The following is a 19,184-nucleotide window of genomic DNA, read 5'->3' as shown; positions in this document are numbered from 1 at the left end:
TTCTGTAACTTTCCAACAGTTTCATTGTGAAATACCATTGTCACAATGTGCTGCAGTGCATGAAAACTTAAAATGAATGGAAGGGAGAAGAGGAAGAGGGAGAGGGAGCGGTGCGGGGGGAAAAGAGAGAGGACAGGAGGGAAGGCAGGAGGGAGGGAGGGAGGTAGAGAGAGATAAAGAGAGAGAAAACAAAGAAAATATGGTATTTGGGGACTATGTGTTTGCATGGAAAAGAGTTTAGGCTTTAAATCAAGTGGAAAGTGGCTCTGTGGCTGGTATCTCAGTCTGTTGATGCTTTGTTGAGTTGCTTGGAGCATGCAAGGAAGGAGACCTGAAGCACTCCCAACCAGGTTGCATGTCTCCAAGTTACTGATATCCCACAGACCTCCTCCCTGTGCCACAAAGTTCTGGGCACTGAGCTCTGCAGTTGTTCCCCACAAGTCGCGAAGCGCCCCAGATTTACTTTCTCAGAGTGGCTAGTTACTGATACCCCACCTCGACCACTGTATTTTCCCTAGATACTTGCTACTGTGGAGTAAGCAGGGCTAAGAGAGAGGGAGAGGGGATGTGCCTATGCAAATCACCTGCCAGGATCCTGCCTGGTACGTCATTCCATCTCACCAGCTGACGTCTGGGCTGCGGCAGGTAATTTGGAGAACAGACATATACGGACAGGCCACAAAGCAAATGCTGGGCTGTTGATTGAGGATCCCTTTAGCCATGTCTCCCTAAGTTACCGAGCTCCAGAAAAATTCCACCCTTAGCTCTCATATAGAGGTCCTTGGCCGATTGTGGCCGATCAGGGCAGTGAAGGGTCGGGGGTGACTGTACACTGCCTCACCTTTTCACTGCTTTCTACACTGGTAATGCTTTTGCAGAAGTGGCCTGTACAAGTGATTCTGTTCTGCGCTGTGTGAAAGTGACATTTATCCACTGACATTAACCAAACTACTTGCGCTGCTCAACTCACATACATGCAGAGCAATCATTTTATGTTTTTTGGGGAAGGTCTAGAGGGTCCTGCTGATGATTTATTAAGATGTCTGCTACTCTTTCTTTTACATAGAGTCTTCGCAGCCCAGGAATGTTTAAGGCATACGGTATGTCCCTCGCTTACAATGAAAACAGAGGTACATAGGAATGGGTCTGTTAAGAGATTAAACAAAAAGCCTGGGAAATGTCGAAACTGGTAGTATTTGGACTTACAATAAACGGACTCGCAGTCAAATGTGCTATCCGTTGACCCACTGACCCCCTTACCTTTTGTGTAATACTTTTGCTCTCAGTAAGGTTGTCCAAACTTCCCTTCTTAAAGCGGCTTTCTTATAAAAAATCCTAGAACTGCTTTTTGTGGCACACATGCCTCATATCCCGTTGCTCTTGATAAACTCACATCATCTCCCACCAGTACAAGCTGTAAAAGATTTCCAGGGCTTATCCAAGCAAACTAGATTTGGGTCGAAGGTTGACCAATCCTAAAATCAGCAGCAAAGTTAACATTGAAATCAGCCTCAGAATCTCTTAAAGGATGGTCCAACATTTGTTGCTTACAGGGATCAATTGGACAGCCTCTGGAACTGGCGCCATAAGCCACCTCCTGTTCTGCCTTGTCCTTGATACAGCCATGGGCCCACATACACTCAGAGGTACAGAGTTGTTCTCATGTCTATGGGTCTATTGTGATGTTCTCAGGCTTGCATCACCCAGCCATTGTGATGGGGAGGGGGTTGGTGTCATTTTGCAAGCACCCTGGAGCATGAATCTTTAAATATAATTGGCATTAAACCAACCCCTTTAGGACCAGATCAATACAGCAGCAAAGAATGCTTATTCACTGTTGTTTGCCTCTTCATTTCATACCACCCGATATCTAAATGGTGTTTTGACTTTCTGCCCTCTGACATAAGGACATTTGGTATGGCAAACCTTTGACTGGAGGTCCTAATCAATGGTTTGATTGACTCTCCCTTTGCGCTTGCTTCAGCAACACATGTACTAATATTGGAATGATAATGGGAAAATTAAATTGGCCCCTGCTCTAAAGGATGGCACGCACATTCGTAAAGCATTCACTATTTTTGGCACATGACAGGACAGAAACTTTCTTAATTTGCAAGGCTTTATTTTTTTAATACATCTTTTTTAATGAAGATTGAAATTGTATGTTCATACATATTACACGACAACACAATACATTTTGAGCCAAATTCAACACTAATGCCTCAGGAGCCTTTTACTTGTGAGTCCTATTGACTGAATGAACAGCCCCGTCGCCTTCAATTTCTTGGCTTGCACATTTAGAAGTGGCACGCGTCTTTTGATTTTTTTTATCCCATTTTACCAAACTCAGTATTATCACTTTCCCCCTTGTTGTGCACTCCAGCGTAAACTGCTTTAAGGTGCTATTTGCAAACATCGCTCTGAACTACAGCTTTACTTGCTTCTAGGCCTTAATCTTTAATTGGAGCGGAGCGTTGTACTCCGGATTTGGCTGCTTTTAGTTTGAAAGTTACAGAAATCAAAAAAGAAATCAACAAACAGTTTCATTGTGAAATACCATTGTCACAATGTGCTGCAGTGCATGAAAACTTAAAATGAATGGTAGGGAGAGGAAGAGGAAGAGTGAGAGGGAAAGGGAGGTTTGTGGGGGGGAGAAAGAGTGAGGGCGGGAAGGAGGGAGGGTAGGAGGGAGGGGGAGTGAGAGAGACTGAGAGAGAGAAAACAAAGAAAATATGATATTTGGGGGCTATGTGTTTGCATGGAAAAGATTTTAGGCTTTAAATCAAGTGGAAAGGGGCTCATTGGCTGGTATCTCAGCCTGTTGATGCTTTGTTGAGTTGCTTGGAACATGCAAGGAAGAAGACCTGAAGCACTCCCGACCAGGTTGCATGTCTCTACGTTACTGAAATCCCACAGACCTCCTCCCTGTGCCACAACGTTCTGGGCACTGAGCTCTGCAGTTGTTCCCCACAAGTCGCCAAGCGCCCCAGATTTACTTTCTCAGATTGGCTAGTTACTGCTACCCTAACTCGACCACTATATTTTCCCCAGATACTTGCTATTGTGGAGTAAGCAGGGCTAAGACAGAGGGAGAGGGGGTGTGCCTATGCAAATCATCTGCCAGGATCATCCCTGGGACGTCATTCCATCTCACCAGCTGACACCTGGGCAGCAGCAGGTAATTTGGAGAACAGAAATATTCGGACAGGCCACAAAGCAAAGACTGGGCCATTGATTGAGGATCCCTTTAGCCATGTCTCCCTAAGTTACCGAGGTCCAGAAAAACTCCACCCTCAGCTCTCATAGAGAGGTCCTTGGCCGATCGTGGCCGATCAGGGCAGTGAAGGGTCAGGGGTGACTGCACACTGCCTCACCTTTTCACTGCTTTCTACAGCGGTAATGCTTTTGCAGAAGCAGCCTGTACAAGTGATTTTGTTCTGCGCTGTGGGAAAGTAACATTTATCCACTGACATTAACCAAACTACTTGCGCTGTTCAACGCACATACATGCAGAGAAATCATGTTATGTTTTTTGGGGAAGGTCTAGAGTGTCCTGCTGATTATTTATTAAGCTGTACTCTACTCTTGCTTTTACATAGAGTCTTCCCTGCCAGGAATGTTTAAGGCATACTGTATGATGTCCCTCCCTTACAATGAAAACTCTGTTGAAAACACAGAGGTACATAGGAATGGATCTGTTAAGAAATGAAACAAAAAGCCTGGAAAAATGTCGAAACGGGTAGGATTTGGACTTACAATTAACGGACTCACAGTCAGATGTGCTATCCCTTGATTCACTGACTCCCTTTCCTTTGTGTAATCCTTTTGCTCTCACTAGGGTTTTCCAAAGTGGCTTGCATATAAAAGATCCTAGACCTGCATTTTGTGGCACACATGCCTCATATCCCATTGCTCTTGATAAACTCACATCATCTCCCACCAATACAAGCTGTAAAAGATTTTCAGGGCTTAGCCAAGCAAACTAGACGTGGGTCGAAGGTTGAGCCATCCTTAAATCAGCAGCAAAGTTAACATTGAAATTAGCCTCAGAATCTCTTAAAGGATGGTCCAACATCTGATGCTTGCAGCGCGCGATGGGGCAGCCTGAGTGCTGACACCTTAAACCATCTCCTGTTGTTGCCTTGTCCTTGATCCAGCCATGGGTCCACATACACTCAGAGGTACAGAGTGTTTCTCATGTCTATGCGTCTGCTGTGATGCTCTCACGCGTGCCTCACCCAGCCATCGTGATGGGGAGGGGGTGTCAATTTGCAAGCACCCTGGAGCATGAATCTTTTTATCTTTAAATATAATTGGCATTAAACCAAACCATTTAGGACCAGATAAGTACAGCAGCAAAGAATGCTGGTGTATTGCTGTTTGCCTCTTAATTTCATACCATCCAACATCTAAATTGTGTTTGGTCAAACGTTTGCCATATCAAATGTCCTTATGTCAAAGGGCAGAAAGTCCAGAGGTCCTAATCAATGGTTTGGTTGGCTCTCCCTTTGCGCTTGCCTTAAGGCGTCAGCACCAGAGGCTGCCCGATTGCACCCTGCAAGCAATCAATGTTGGCCCATCCTTTAAGAGATTCTGAGGCTGATTTCAATGTTATTTTTGCTGCTGATTTAAGGATTGCTCAACCTTTGACCCACGTCTAGTTTCCTTGGCTATGCACTTGACATCTTTTACAGCTTGTATTGGTGGGAGATGATGTGAGTTTATCGGGAGCAACGGGATATGAGGCATGTGGGCCATAAAAAACAGGTCTAGGATTTTTTTTTATATGAAAGCCTCTTTAAGTAAGGAACTTTGGAAAACCCTGCTGAGAGCAAAAGGATTACACAAAAGGTAAGGGGGTCAGTGGGTCAAGGGATGGCACATCTGACGGTGAGTCAGTTTATTGTAAGTCCAAATTCTACCTGTTTCAACATTTTTCCAGGTGTTTGTTTAATTTCTTAACAGATCCATTCCTATGTGCCTCAGCAACACATGTACTAATATTGGAATGATAATGGGAAAATGGAATTGGTTCCTGCTCTAAAGGATGACACGCACATTTTTAAAGCATTCACTATTGTTGGCACATGACAGGACAGAAACTTTCTTAATTTGCAAGTCTTTATTTTTTAATACATCTTTTTTAATGAAGATTGAAATTGTATGTTCATGCATATTACACGACAACACAATACATTTTGCGCCAAATTCAACACTAATGCCTCTGAAGCCTTTTACTTGTGAGTCCTATTGACTGAATAAACAGCCCAGTCCCCTTCAATTTCTTGACTTGTACTTTTAGAAGTGGCACGCTTCTTTTGTTTTTCGATCCCATTCTACCAAACTCAGTATTATCTCTTTCCCCCTTGTTGTGCACTCCAGCGTAAACTGCTTCAAGGTGCTATTTGCAAACATCGCTCTGAACTACAGCTTTACTTGCTTCTAGGCCTTAATCTTTAATTGGAGCTGAGCATTGTACTCCGGATTTGGCTGCTTTTAGTTGGTTGATTTCTTTTTTGATTTCTGTAACTTTCCAACAGTTTCATTGTGAAATACCATTGTCACAATGTGCTGCAGTGCATGAAAACTTAAAATGAATGGAAGGGAGAAGAGGAAGAGGGAGAGGGAGCGGTGCGGGGGGAAAAGAGAGAGGACAGGAGGGAAGGCAGGAGGGAGGGAGGGAGGTAGAGAGAGATAAAGAGAGAGAAAACAAAGAAAATATGGTATTTGGGGACTATGTGTTTGCATGGAAAAGAGTTTAGGCTTTAAATCAAGTGGAAAGTGGCTCTGTGGCTGGTATCTCAGTCTGTTGATGCTTTGTTGAGTTGCTTGGAGCATGCAAGGAAGGAGACCTGAAGCACTCCCAACCAGGTTGCATGTCTCCAAGTTACTGATATCCCACAGACCTCCTCCCTGTGCCACAAAGTTCTGGGCACTGAGCTCTGCAGTTGTTCCCCACAAGTCGCGAAGCGCCCCAGATTTACTTTCTCAGAGTGGCTAGTTACTGATACCCCACCTCGACCACTGTATTTTCCCTAGATACTTGCTACTGTGGAGTAAGCAGGGCTAAGAGAGAGGGAGAGGGGATGTGCCTATGCAAATCACCTGCCAGGATCCTGCCTGGTACGTCATTCCATCTCACCAGCTGACGTCTGGGCTGCGGCAGGTAATTTGGAGAACAGACCTATACGGACAGGCCACAAAGCAAATGCTGGGCTGTTGATTGAGGATCCCTTTAGCCATGTCTCCCTAAGTTACCGAGCTCCAGAAAAATTCCACCCTTAGCTCTCATATAGAGGTCCTTGGCCGATTGTGGCCGATCAGGGCAGTGAAGGGTCGGGGGTGACTGTACACTGCCTCACCTTTTCACTGCTTTCTACACTGGTAATGCTTTTGCAGAAGTGGCCTGTACAAGTGATTCTGTTCTGCGCTGTGTGAAAGTGACATTTATCCACTGACATTAACCAAACTACTTGCGCTGCTCAACTCACATACATGCAGAGAAATCATTTCATGTTTTTTGGGGAAGGTCTAGAGGGTCCTGCTGATGATTTATTAAGATGTCTGCTACTCTTTCTTTTACATAGAGTCTTCGCAGCCCAGGAATGTTTAAGGCATACGGTATGTCCCTCGCTTACAATGAAAACAGAGGTACATAGGAATGGGTCTGTTAAGAGATTAAACAAAAAGCCTGGGAAATGTCAAAACTGGTAGTATTTGGACTTACAATAAACGGACTCGCAGTCAAATGTGCTATCCGTTGACCCACTGACCCCCTTACCTTTTGTGTAATACTTTTGCTCTCAGTAGGGTTGTCCAAACTTCCCTTCTTAAAGCGGCTTTCTTATAAAAAATCCTAGAACTGCTTTTTGTGGCACACATGCCTCATATCCCGTTGCTCTTGATAATCTCACATCATCTCCCACCAGTACAAGCTGTAAAAGATTTCCAGGGCTTATCCAAGCAAACTAGATTTGGGTCGAAGGTTGACCAATCCTAAAATCAGCAGCAAAGTTAACATTGAAATCAGCCTCAGAATCTCTTAAAGGATGGTCCAACATTTGTTGCTTACAGGGATCAATTGGACAGCCTCTGGAACTGGCGCCATAAGCCACCTCCTGTTCTGCCTTGTCCTTGATACAGCCATGGGCCCACATACACTCAGAGGTACAGAGTTGTTCTCATGTCTATGGGTCTATTGTGATGTTCTCAGGCTTGCATCACCCAGCCATTGTGATGGGGAGGGGGTTGGTGTCATTTTGCAAGCACCCTGGAGCATGAATCTTTAAATATAATTGGCATTAAACCAACCCCTTTAGGACCAGATCAATACAGCAGCAAAGAATGCTTATTCACTGTTGTTTGCCTCTTCATTTCATACCACCCGATATCTAAATGGTGTTTTGACTTTCTGCCCTCTGACATAAGGACATTTGGTATGGCAAACCTTTGACTGGAGGTCCTAATCAATGGTTTGATTGACTCTCCCTTTGCGCTTGCTTCAGCAACACATGTACTAATATTGGAATGATAATGGGAAAATTAAATTGGCCCCTGCTCTAAAGGATGGCACGCACATTCGTAAAGCATTCACTATTTTTGGCACATGACAGGACAGAAACTTTCTTAATTTGCAAGGCTTTATTTTTTTAATACATCTTTTTTAATGAAGATTGAAATTGTATGTTCATACATATTACACGACAACACAATACATTTTGAGCCAAATTCAACACGAATGCCTCAGGAGCCTTTTACTTGTGAGTCCTATTGACTGAATGAACAGCCCCGTCGCCTTCAATTTCTTGGCTTGCACTTTTAGAAGTGGCACGCGTCTTTTCATTTTTTTTATCCCATTTTACCAAACTCAGTATTATCACTTTCCCCCTTGTTGTGCACTCCAGCGTAAACTGCTTTAAGGTGCTATTTGCAAACATCGCTCTGAACTACAGCTTTACTTGCTTCTAGGCCTTAATCTTTAATTGGAGCGGAGCGTTGTACTCCGGATTTGGCTGCTTTTAGTTTGAAAGTTACAGAAATCAAAAAAGAAATCAACAAACAGTTTCATTGTGAAATACCATTGTCACAATGTGCTGCAGTGCATGAAAACTTAAAATGAATGGTAGGGAGAGGAAGAGGAAGAGTGAGAGGGAAAGGGAGGTTTGTGGGGGGGAGAAAGAGTGAGGGCGGGAAGGAGGGAGGGTAGGAGGGAGGGGGAGTGAGAGAGACTGAGAGAGAGAAAACAAAGAAAATATGATATTTGGGGGCTATGTGTTTGCATGGAAAAGATTTTAGGCTTTAAATCAAGTGGAAAGGGGCTCATTGGCTGGTATCTCAGCCTGTTGATGCTTTGTTGAGTTGCTTGGAACATGCAAGGAAGAAGACCTGAAGCACTCCCGACCAGGTTGCATGTCTCTACGTTACTGAAATCCCACAGACCTCCTCCCTGTGCCACAACGTTCTGGGCACTGAGCTCTGCAGTTGTTCCCCACAAGTCGCCAAGCGCCCCAGATTTACTTTCTCAGATTGGCTAGTTACTGCTACCCTAACTCGACCACTATATTTTCCCCAGATACTTGCTATTGTGGAGTAAGCAGGGCTAAGACAGAGGGAGAGGGGGTGTGCCTATGCAAATCATCTGCCAGGATCATCCCTGGGACGTCATTCCATCTCACCAGCTGACACCTGGGCAGCAGCAGGTAATTTGGAGAACAGAAATATTCGGACAGGCCACGAAGCAAAGACTGGGCCATTGATTGAGGATCCCTTTAGCCATGTCTCCCTAAGTTACCGAGGTCCAGAAAAACTCCACCCTCAGCTCTCATAGAGAGGTCCTTGGCTGATCAGGGCCGTGAAGGGTCAGGGGTGACTGCACACTGCCTCACCTTTTCACTGCTTTATACAGCGGTAATGCTTTTGCAGAAGCGGCCTGTACAAGTGATTTTGTTCTGCGCTGTGGGAAAGTGACATTTATCCACTGACATTAACCAAACTACTTGCGCTGTTCAACGCACATACATGCAGAGAAATAATGTTATGTTTTTTGGGGAAGGTCTAGAGTGTCCTGCTGATTATTTATTAAGCTGTACTCTACTCTTGCTTTTACATAGAGTCTTCCCTGCCAGGAATGTTTAAGGCATACTGTATGATGTCCCTCCCTTACAATGAAAACTCTGTTGAAAACACAGAGGTACATAGGAATGGATCTGTTAAGAAATGAAACAAAAAGCCTGGAAAAATGTCGAAACGGGTAGGATTTGGACTTACAATTAACGGACTCACAGTCAGATGTGCTATCCCTTGATTCACTGACTCCCTTTCCTTTGTGTAATCCTTTTGCTCTCACTAGGGTTTTCCAAAGTGGCTTGCATATAAAAGATCCTAGACCTGCATTTTGTGGCGCACATGCCTCATATCCCATTGCTCTTGATAAACTCACATCATCTCCCACCAATACAAGCTGTAAAAGATTTTCAGGGCTTAGCCAAGCAAACTAGACGTGGGTCGAAGGTTGAGCCATCCTTAAATCAGCAGCAAAGTTAACATTGAAATTAGCCTCAGAATCTCTTAAAGGATGGTCCAACATCTGATGCTTGCAGCGCGCGATGGGGCAGCCTGGGTGCTGACACCTTAAACCATCTCCTGTTGTTGCCTTGTCCTTGATCCAGCCATGGGTCCACATACACTCAGAGGTACAGAATGTTTCTCATGTCTATGCGTCTGCTGTGATGCTCTCACGCGTGCCTCACCCAGCCATCGTGATGGGGAGGGGGTGTCAATTTGCAAGCACCCTGGAGCATGAATCTTTTTATCTTTAAATATAATTGGCATTAAACCAAACCATTTAGGACCAGATAAGTACAGCAGCAAAGAATGCTGGTGTATTGCTGTTTGCCTCTTAATTTCATACCATCCAACATCTAAATTGTGTTTGGTCAAACGTTTGCCATATCAAATGTCCTTATGTCAAAGGGCAGAAAGTCCAGAGGTCCTAATCAATGGTTTGGTTGGCTCTCCCTTTGCGCTTGCCTTAAGGCGTCAGCACCAGAGGCTGCCCGATTGCACCCTGCAAGCAATCAATGTTGGCCCATCCTTTAAGAGATTCTGAGGCTGATTTCAATGTTATTTTTGCTGCTGATTTAAGGATTGCTCAACCTTTGACCCACGTCTAGTTTCCTTGGCTATGCACTTGACATCTTTTACAGCTTGTATTGGTGGGAGATGATGTGAGTTTATCGGGAGCAACGGGATATGAGGCATGTGGGCCATAAAAAACAGGTCTAGGATTTTTTTTTTATATGAAAGCCTCTTTAAGTAAGGAACTTTGGAAAACCCTGCTGAGAGCAAAAGGATTACACAAAAGGTAAGGGGGTCAGTGGGTCAAGGGATGGCACATCTGACGGTGAGTCAGTTTATTGTAAGTCCAAATTCTACCTGTTTCAACATTTTTCCAGGTGTTTGTTTAATTTCTTAACAGATCCATTCCTATGTGCCTCAGCAACACATGTACTAATATTGGAATGATAATGGGAAAATGGAATTGGTTCCTGCTCTAAAGGATGACACGCACATTTTTAAAGCATTCACTATTGTTGGCACATGACAGGACAGAAACTTTCTTAATTTGCAAGTCTTTATTTTTTAATACATCTTTTTTAATGAAGATTGAAATTGTATGTTCATGCATATTACACGACAACACAATACATTTTGCGCCAAATTCAACACTAATGCCTCTGAAGCCTTTTACTTGTGAGTCCTATTGACTGAATAAACAGCCCAGTCCCCTTCAATTTCTTGACTTGTACTTTTAGAAGTGGCACGCTTCTTTTGTTTTTCGATCCCATTCTACCAAACTCAGTATTATCTCTTTCCCCCTTGTTGTGCACTCCAGCGTAAACTGCTTCAAGGTGCTATTTGCAAACATCGCTCTGAACTACAGCTTTACTTGCTTCTAGGCCTTAATCTTTAATTGGAGCTGAGCATTGTACTCCGGATTTGGCTGCTTTTAGTTGGTTGATTTCTTTTTTGATTTCTGTAACTTTCCAACAGTTTCATTGTGAAATACCATTGTCACAATGTGCTGCAGTGCATGAAAACTTAAAATGAATGGAAGGGAGAAGAGGAAGAGGGAGAGGGAGCGGTGCGGGGGGAAAAGAGAGAGGACAGGAGGGAAGGCAGGAGGGAGGGAGGGAGGTAGAGAGAGATAAAGAGAGAGAAAACAAAGAAAATATGGTATTTGGGGACTATGTGTTTGCATGGAAAAGAGTTTAGGCTTTAAATCAAGTGGAAAGTGGCTCTGTGGCTGGTATCTCAGTCTGTTGATGCTTTGTTGAGTTGCTTGGAGCATGCAAGGAAGGAGACCTGAAGCACTCCCAACCAGGTTGCATGTCTCCAAGTTACTGATATCCCACAGACCTCCTCCCTGTGCCACAAAGTTCTGGGCACTGAGCTCTGCAGTTGTTCCCCACAAGTCGCGAAGCGCCCCAGATTTACTTTCTCAGAGTGGCTAGTTACTGATACCCCACCTCGACCACTGTATTTTCCCTAGATACTTGCTACTGTGGAGTAAGCAGGGCTAAGAGAGAGGGAGAGGGGATGTGCCTATGCAAATCACCTGCCAGGATCCTGCCTGGTACGTCATTCCATCTCACCAGCTGACGTCTGGGCTGCGGCAGGTAATTTGGAGAACAGACATATACGGACAGGCCACAAAGCAAATGCTGGGCTGTTGATTGAGGATCCCTTTAGCCATGTCTCCCTAAGTTACCGAGCTCCAGAAAAATTCCACCCTTAGCTCTCATATAGAGGTCCTTGGCCGATTGTGGCCGATCAGGGCAGTGAAGGGTCGGGGGTGACTGTACACTGCCTCACCTTTTCACTGCTTTCTACACTGGTAATGCTTTTGCAGAAGTGGCCTGTACAAGTGATTCTGTTCTGCGCTGTGTGAAAGTGACATTTATCCACTGACATTAACCAAACTACTTGCGCTGCTCAACTCACATACATGCAGAGCAATCATTTTATGTTTTTTGGGGAAGGTCTAGAGGGTCCTGCTGATGATTTATTAAGATGTCTGCTACTCTTTCTTTTACATAGAGTCTTCGCAGCCCAGGAATGTTTAAGGCATACGGTATGTCCCTCGCTTACAATGAAAACAGAGGTACATAGGAATGGGTCTGTTAAGAGATTAAACAAAAAGCCTGGGAAATGTCGAAACTGGTAGTATTTGGACTTACAATAAACGGACTCGCAGTCAAATGTGCTATCCGTTGACCCACTGACCCCCTTACCTTTTGTGTAATACTTTTGCTCTCAGTAAGGTTGTCCAAACTTCCCTTCTTAAAGCGGCTTTCTTATAAAAAATCCTAGAACTGCTTTTTGTGGCACACATGCCTCATATCCCGTTGCTCTTGATAAACTCACATCATCTCCCACCAGTACAAGCTGTAAAAGATTTCCAGGGCTTATCCAAGCAAACTAGATTTGGGTCGAAGGTTGACCAATCCTAAAATCAGCAGCAAAGTTAACATTGAAATCAGCCTCAGAATCTCTTAAAGGATGGTCCAACATTTGTTGCTTACAGGGATCAATTGGACAGCCTCTGGAACTGGCGCCATAAGCCACCTCCTGTTCTGCCTTGTCCTTGATACAGCCATGGGCCCACATACACTCAGAGGTACAGAGTTGTTCTCATGTCTATGGGTCTATTGTGATGTTCTCAGGCTTGCATCACCCAGCCATTGTGATGGGGAGGGGGTTGGTGTCATTTTGCAAGCACCCTGGAGCATGAATCTTTAAATATAATTGGCATTAAACCAACCCCTTTAGGACCAGATCAATACAGCAGCAAAGAATGCTTATTCACTGTTGTTTGCCTCTTCATTTCATACCACCCGATATCTAAATGGTGTTTTGACTTTCTGCCCTCTGACATAAGGACATTTGGTATGGCAAACCTTTGACTGGAGGTCCTAATCAATGGTTTGATTGACTCTCCCTTTGCGCTTGCTTCAGCAACACATGTACTAATATTGGAATGATAATGGGAAAATTAAATTGGCCCCTGCTCTAAAGGATGGCACGCACATTCGTAAAGCATTCACTATTTTTGGCACATGACAGGACAGAAACTTTCTTAATTTGCAAGGCTTTATTTTTTTAATACATCTTTTTTAATGAAGATTGAAATTGTATGTTCATACATATTACACGACAACACAATACATTTTGAGCCAAATTCAACACTAATGCCTCAGGAGCCTTTTACTTGTGAGTCCTATTGACTGAATGAACAGCCCCGTCGCCTTCAATTTCTTGGCTTGCACATTTAGAAGTGGCACGCGTCTTTTGATTTTTTTTATCCCATTTTACCAAACTCAGTATTATCACTTTCCCCCTTGTTGTGCACTCCAGCGTAAACTGCTTTAAGGTGCTATTTGCAAACATCGCTCTGAACTACAGCTTTACTTGCTTCTAGGCCTTAATCTTTAATTGGAGCGGAGCGTTGTACTCCGGATTTGGCTGCTTTTAGTTTGAAAGTTACAGAAATCAAAAAGAAATCAACAAACAGTTTCATTGTGGAATACCATTGTCACAATGTGCTGCAGTGCATGAAAACTTAAAATGAATGGTAGGGAGAGGAAGAGGAAGAGTGAGAGGGAAAGGGAGGTTTGTGGGGGGGAGAAAGAGTGAGGGCGGGAAGGAGGGAGGGTAGGAGGGAGGGGGAGTGAGAGAGACTGAGAGAGAGAAAACAAAGAAAATATGATATTTGGGGGCTATGTGTTTGCATGGAAAAGATTTTAGGCTTTAAATCAAGTGGAAAGGGGCTCATTGGCTGGTATCTCAGCCTGTTGATGCTTTGTTGAGTTGCTTGGAACATGCAAGGAAGAAGACCTGAAGCACTCCCGACCAGGTTGCATGTCTCTACGTTACTGAAATCCCACAGACCTCCTCCCTGTGCCACAACGTTCTGGGCACTGAGCTCTGCAGTTGTTCCCCACAAGTCGCCAAGCGCCCCAGATTTACTTTCTCAGATTGGCTAGTTACTGCTACCCTAACTCGACCACTATATTTTCCCCAGATACTTGCTATTGTGGAGTAAGCAGGGCTAAGACAGAGGGAGAGGGGGTGTGCCTATGCAAATCATCTGCCAGGATCATCCCTGGGACGTCATTCCATCTCACCAGCTGACACCTGGGCAGCAGCAGGTAATTTGGAGAACAGAAATATTCGGACAGGCCACAAAGCAAAGACTGGGCCATTGATTGAGGATCCCTTTAGCCATGTCTCCCTAAGTTACCGAGGTCCAGAAAAACTCCACCCTCAGCTCTCATAGAGAGGTCCTTGGCCGATCAGGGCCGTGAAGGGTCAGGGGTGACTGCACACTGCCTCACCTTTTCACTGCTTTATACAGCGGTAATGCTTTTGCAGAAGCGGCCTGTACAAGTGATTTTGTTCTGCGCTGTGGGAAAGTGACATTTATCCACTGACATTAACCAAACTACTTGCGCTGTTCAACGCACATACATGCAGAGAAATAATGTTATGTTTTTTGGGGAAGGTCTAGAGTGTCCTGCTGATTATTTATTAAGCTGTACTCTACTCTTGCTTTTACATAGAGTCTTCCCTGCCAGGAATGTTTAAGGCATACTGTATGATGTCCCTCCCTTACAATGAAAACTCTGTTGAAAACACAGAGGTACATAGGAATGGATCTGTTAAGAAATGAAACAAAAAGCCTGGAAAAATGTCGAAACGGGTAGGATTTGGACTTACAATTAACGGACTCACAGTCAGATGTGCTATCCCTTGATTCACTGACTCCCTTTCCTTTGTGTAATCCTTTTGCTCTCACTAGGGTTTTCCAAAGTGGCTTGCATATAAAAGATCCTAGACCTGCATTTTGTGGCGCACATGCCTCATATCCCATTGCTCTTGATAAACTCACATCATCTCCCACCAATACAAGCTGTAAAAGATTTTCAGGGCTTAGCCAAGCAAACTAGACGTGGGTCGAAGGTTGAGCCATCCTTAAATCAGCAGCAAAGTTAACATTGAAATTAGCCTCAGAATCTCTTAAAGGATGGTCCAACATCTGATGCTTGCAGCGCGCGATGGGGCAGCCTGGGTGCTGACACCTTAAACCATCTCCTGTTGTTGCCTTGTCCTTGATCCAGCCATGGGTCCACATACACTCAGAGGTACAGAATGTTTCTCATGTCTATGCGTCTGCTGTGATGCTCTCACGCGTGCCTCACCCAGCCATCGTGATGGGGAGGGGGTGTCAATTTGCAAGCACCCTGGAGCATGAATCTTTTTATCTTTAAATATAATTGGCATTAAACCAAACCATTTAGGACCAGATAAGTACAGCAGCAAAGAATGCTGGTGTATTGCTGTTTGCCTCTTAATTTCATACCATCCAACATCTAAATTGTGTTTGGTCAAACGTTTGCCATATCAAATGTCCTTATGTCAAAGGGCAGAAAGTCCATAGGTCCTAATCAATGGTTTGGTTGGCTCTCCCTTTGCGCTTGCCTTAAGGCGTCAGCACCAGAGGCTGCCCGATTGCACCCTGCAAGCAATCAATGTTGGCCCATCCTTTAAGAGATTCTGAGGCTGATTTCAATGTTATTTTTGCTGCTGATTTAAGGATTGCTCAACCTTTGACCCACGTCTAGTTTCCTTGGCTATGCACTTGACATCTTTTACAGCTTGTATTGGTGGGAGATGATGTGAGTTTATCGGGAGCAACGGGATATGAGGCATGTGGGCCATAAAAAACAGGTCTAGGATTTTTTTTTTATATGAAAGCCTCTTTAAGTAAGGAACTTTGGAAAACCCTGCTGAGAGCAAAAGGATTACACAAAAGGTAAGGGGGTCAGTGGGTCAAGGGATGGCACATCTGACGGTGAGTCAGTTTATTGTAAGTCCAAATTCTACCTGTTTCAACATTTTTCCAGGTGTTTGTTTAATTTCTTAACAGATCCATTCCTATGTGCCTCAGCAACACATGTACTAATATTGGAATGATAATGGGAAAATGGAATTGGTTCCTGCTCTAAAGGATGACACGCACATTTTTAAAGCATTCACTATTGTTGGCACATGACAGGACAGAAACTTTCTTAATTTGCAAGTCTTTATTTTTTAATACATCTTTTTTAATGAAGATTGAAATTGTATGTTCATGCATATTACACGACAACACAATACATTTTGCGCCAAATTCAACACTAATGCCTCTGAAGCCTTTTACTTGTGAGTCCTATTGACTGAATAAACAGCCCAGTCCCCTTCAATTTCTTGACTTGTACTTTTAGAAGTGGCACGCTTCTTTTGTTTTTCGATCCCATTCTACCAAACTCAGTATTATCTCTTTCCCCCTTGTTGTGCACTCCAGCGTAAACTGCTTCAAGGTGCTATTTGCAAACATCGCTCTGAACTACAGCTTTACTTGCTTCTAGGCCTTAATCTTTAATTGGAGCTGAGCATTGTACTCCGGATTTGGCTGCTTTTAGTTGGTTGATTTCTTTTTTGATTTCTGTAACTTTCCAACAGTTTCATTGTGAAATACCATTGTCACAATGTGCTGCAGTGCATGAAAACTTAAAATGAATGGAAGGGAGAAGAGGAAGAGGGAGAGGGAGCGGTGCGGGGGGAAAAGAGAGAGGACAGGAGGGAAGGCAGGAGGGAGGGAGGGAGGTAGAGAGAGATAAAGAGAGAGAAAACAAAGAAAATATGGTATTTGGGGACTATGTGTTTGCATGGAAAAGAGTTTAGGCTTTAAATCAAGTGGAAAGTGGCTCTGTGGCTGGTATCTCAGTCTGTTGATGCTTTGTTGAGTTGCTTGGAGCATGCAAGGAAGGAGACCTGAAGCACTCCCAACCAGGTTGCATGTCTCCAAGTTACTGATATCCCACAGACCTCCTCCCTGTGCCACAAAGTTCTGGGCACTGAGCTCTGCAGTTGTTCCCCACAAGTCGCGAAGCGCCCCAGATTTACTTTCTCAGAGTGGCTAGTTACTGATACCCCACCTCGACCACTGTATTTTCCCTAGATACTTGCTACTGTGGAGTAAGCAGGGCTAAGAGAGAGGGAGAGGGGATGTGCCTATGCAAATCACCTGCCAGGATCCTGCCTGGTACGTCATTCCATCTCACCAGCTGACGTCTGGGCTGCGGCAGGTAATTTGGAGAACAGACATATACGGACAGGCCACAAAGCAAATGCTGGGCTGTTGATTGAGGATCCCTTTAGCCATGTCTCCCTAAGTTACCGAGCTCCAGAAAAATTCCACCCTTAGCTCTCATATAGAGGTCCTTGGCCGATTGTGGCCGATCAGGGCAGTGAAGGGTCGGGGGTGACTGTACACTGCCTCACCTTTTCACTGCTTTCTACACTGGTAATGCTTTTGCAGAAGTGGCCTGTACAAGTGATTCTGTTCTGCGCTGTGTGAAAGTGACATTTATCCACTGACATTAACCAAACTACTTGCGCTGCTCAACTCACATACATGCAGAGCAATCATTTTATGTTTTTTGGGGAAGGTCTAGAGGGTCCTGCTGATGATTTATTAAGATGTCTGCTACTCTTTCTTTTACATAGAGTCTTCGCAGCCCAGGAATGTTTAAGGCATACGGTATGTCCCTCGCTTACAATGAAAACAGAGGTACATAGGAATGGGTCTGTTAAGAGATTAAACAAAAAGCCTGGGAAATGTCGAAACTGGTAGTATTTGGACTTACAATAAACGGACTCGCAGTCAAATGTGCTATCCGTTGACCCACTGACCCCCTTACCTTTTGTGTAATACTTTTGCTCTCAGTAAGGTTGTCCAAACTTCCCTTCTTAAAGCGGCTTTCTTATAAAAAATCCTAGAACTGCTTTTTGTGGCACACATGCCTCATATCCCGTTGCTCTTGATAAACTCACATCATCTCCCACCAGTACAAGCTGTAAAAGATTTCCAGGGCTTATCCAAGCAAACTAGATTTGGGTCGAAGGTTGACCAATCCTAAAATCAGCAGCAAAGTTAACATTGAAATCAGCCTCAGAATCTCTTAAAGGATGGTCCAACATTTGTTGCTTACAGGGATCAATTGGACAGCCTCTGGAACTGGCGCCATAAGCCACCTCCTGTTCTGCCTTGTCCTTGATACAGCCATGGGCCCACATACACTCAGAGGTACAGAGTTGTTCTCATGTCTATGGGTCTATTGTGATGTTCTCAGGCTTGCATCACCCAGCCATTGTGATGGGGAGGGGGTTGGTGTCATTTTGCAAGCACCCTGGAGCATGAATCTTTAAATATAATTGGCATTAAACCAACCCCTTTAGGACCAGATCAATACAGCAGCAAAGAATGCTTATTCACTGTTGTTTGCCTCTTCATTTCATACCACCCGATATCTAAATGGTGTTTTGACTTTCTGCCCTCTGACATAAGGACATTTGGTATGGCAAACCTTTGACTGGAGGTCCTAATCAATGGTTTGATTGACTCTCCCTTTGCGCTTGCTTCAGCAACACATGTACTAATATTGGAATGATAATGGGAAAATTAAATTGGCCCCTGCTCTAAAGGATGGCACGCACATTCGTAAAGCATTCACTATTTTTGGCACATGACAGGACAGAAACTTTCTTAATTTGCAAGGCTTTATTTTTTAATACATCTTTTTTAATGAAGATTGAAATTGTATGTTCATACATATTACACGACAACACAATACATTTTGAGCCAAATTCAACACTAATGCCTCAGGAGCCTTTTACTTGTGAGTCCTATTGACTGAATGAACAGCCCCGTCGCCTTCAATTTCTTGGCTTGCACATTTAGAAGTGGCACGCGTCTTTTGATTTTTTTTATCCCATTTTACCAAACTCAGTATTATCACTTTCCCCCTTGTTGTGCACTCCAGCGTAAACTGCTTTAAGGTGCTATTTGCAAACATCGCTCTGAACTACAGCTTTACTTGCTTCTAGGCCTTAATCTTTAATTGGAGCGGAGCGTTGTACTCCGGATTTGGCTGCTTTTAGTTTGAAAGTTACAGAAATCAAAAAGAAATCAACAAACAGTTTCATTGTGGAATACCATTGTCACAATGTGCTGCAGTGCATGAAAACTTAAAATGAATGGTAGGGAGAGGAAGAGGAAGAGTGAGAGGGAAAGGGAGGTT

At 44.0% G+C, this 19,184-nt stretch overlaps 4 non-coding genes across 4 annotated transcripts; all 4 read left to right on the top strand.

The window, feature by feature from the left end:
* Positions 1-1,973: 1,973 nt before the first annotated feature.
* Positions 1,974-2,080, top strand: LOC138570542 (U6 spliceosomal RNA). The gene has a single exon (XR_011303582.1). It is a non-coding gene; the product is annotated as a U6 spliceosomal RNA (small nuclear RNA).
* Positions 2,081-7,494: 5,414 nt separating this feature from the next.
* On the top strand, positions 7,495-7,601 carry LOC138570540 (U6 spliceosomal RNA). The gene has a single exon (XR_011303581.1). It is a non-coding gene; the product is annotated as a U6 spliceosomal RNA (small nuclear RNA).
* Positions 7,602-13,006: 5,405 nt separating this feature from the next.
* Positions 13,007-13,113, top strand: LOC138570539 (U6 spliceosomal RNA). Its single transcript, XR_011303580.1, has one exon. It is a non-coding gene; the product is annotated as a U6 spliceosomal RNA (small nuclear RNA).
* Positions 13,114-18,517: 5,404 nt separating this feature from the next.
* LOC138570538 (U6 spliceosomal RNA) lies at positions 18,518-18,624 on the top strand. The gene has a single exon (XR_011303579.1). It is a non-coding gene; the product is annotated as a U6 spliceosomal RNA (small nuclear RNA).
* Positions 18,625-19,184: the final 560 nt, after the last annotated feature.

Source organism: Ambystoma mexicanum, chromosome 2q (genome assembly GCF_040938575.1).
Source record: "Ambystoma mexicanum isolate Mex_15411 chromosome 2q, UKY_AmexF1_1, whole genome shotgun sequence".
NCBI lineage: Eukaryota > Metazoa > Chordata > Amphibia > Caudata > Ambystomatidae > Ambystoma > Ambystoma mexicanum.
Note: the sequence above shows the minus strand (reverse complement) of the source record. Positions and strands in the feature narration are given on the sequence as shown.